Source organism: Oryctolagus cuniculus, chromosome 1 (assembly GCF_051225735.1).
Source record: "Oryctolagus cuniculus isolate XC-2025 breed Fujian yellow rabbit chromosome 1, ASM5122573v1, whole genome shotgun sequence".
Lineage (NCBI taxonomy): Eukaryota > Metazoa > Chordata > Mammalia > Lagomorpha > Leporidae > Oryctolagus > Oryctolagus cuniculus.
In genome coordinates, this window is record NC_142867.1 from 162,992,501 (window position 1) to 162,994,328 (window position 1,828).

Below are 1,828 nucleotides of genomic sequence, written 5' to 3' on the forward strand. Positions count from 1 at the left end.
CGAGGCCTCTGCCATCTCCACCGTGGGGCGGCCTGGCAGACCCGTTGGGAATTCACGGCGACCAGGAACGCTATTGCCACCTCAGGAAATCGATTGCCAATCGCCCCCGCACCTGGCCAGATGCCCCCACCTCCTTTCCGTTTAAAACCGGCGGACAAGCAATGCCAAGAGGCACTGAGAGATTTCTGCACACCCGGCTTCCCGTGTCTGCCCACGCTAACGTCACCTCGGCCACCATACAAATAGCAAAAATAGGAACCCTGCTCTCTCTCCCTCCGTGGGAATCAGTAAGGCAGAAAATGTCCTGACATGTTTTGTACCGGGACGATTTGAAACCGACCTTGAGGTTCAGCGTTGTTTGGGGGTGCAGAGCCGCTACTGAGACCCCGGGATTGGAGTCGGAGTATCCTCGTTTTTTTCCGCAAGGGCACCTGCCTTCGGAGCTTTCAGATGTAGCCCCGCCATGCGTGTATGTAGGCGCCGAGAAAGGACCACAAACACCGTCCCTCACTTCGCTATTTCCACCTGCCCCGATTCTCCCCAGTTAATTGCGACTTGAAACACACATACACATACATACACACACACACACTTCCTCCCCACCCCCACCCCAGCGGAGAGCTCGAGTGGATCTGGCTAGCGAGGTTACATTTACTTGTAATCCTCCCCCTCCCTTTCCGATTTCTTTGATGATTTTTCCCATAGGCGCGTAAGCTGCCAGGACTTAGCTGAAGCAGACCGCTGCTCCTAAATGTGATTCGGACCATATGCTTTCTACATTCAGTCCCGCTCGGGCTTTTCTTCTCCGCGCTAACTGCTAACACGTTATAGTCACCTTGAAATTTCCTCTGCTATTTTCCAATTAAAAGCTTAATAGCCCTGGAAACGGAGTTCATGTGGTGAAGTTTACCATAGCCCCTTGTTCTGAAAGGCTTTCTGCTGGGATCCCATTATGTGCTTGAATAAACCCTTTCTGCAAACAGAAATGGGACTCGGGGTTGTCAGGTGTTGGGTTACAATAGACTTTGAGGCAGGGGACATTTTACCAACATAAATACAAACCTGTCCCTATAGGGAGATGTTGTCAAATACTGGGATATGGAAAACATTCCCATCAAATATGAGAAAAGGATTACTGCGCTATATCAAATGAGTATTTAGATCTTAGCCCCCGATGTGCACTGGAGTGAAACAGAGCCCCAACCAAAATAATGCTGACTGTTTGAGTGGCAACGGGTTAGGGTGGCTAGGTGACCCAGGGGGGAAGGGGGTCACTTGGGAGCGAAAATGCCCCCACAAACATGGTGCTTTCTTTCTCTGCTACTTTACTTTGTACGACATTCTTTACTCTCAACTTCCTTATACTCTTCCATTTCACTGACTATTTGGAGAAAACCCGGGAGAAAGTCCTGGGTTCTGACATTTTCAAAAGACATGGAGATGTCTGCAGGAAAGTTCCTGTATTCGGTCGGGGTCGGTGTCATTCATGGCCCTCTACGTCGACCCACTTCCAGCTTCCACTCGCCGGCCTCTGCCCACCGGGCGGCAGTACCTCTGTCTCCTCTCTGAACAATTTTCAAAATTCCTCCCGGCCTTCGTGTTTTAGGGGCCTGTTTTCCTATCCAGGGCTGGGAGGGAGGAAAAGATTAAGATGGGCTTCCTGCAAACAGGGCTTTGGGGCTGTCTTCCCAAGGTTAGCACTTGAGCACCCCAGCTTCCTGCTCAGGTACCACCAGGTCATCCTCCCTGCAGCTCCAACTTCTAGACATGAAGGAACAGCCGTCGAGGCTAAGGGTGAGGGGGGCAATGTCCTCAACTGGGCGTCTTT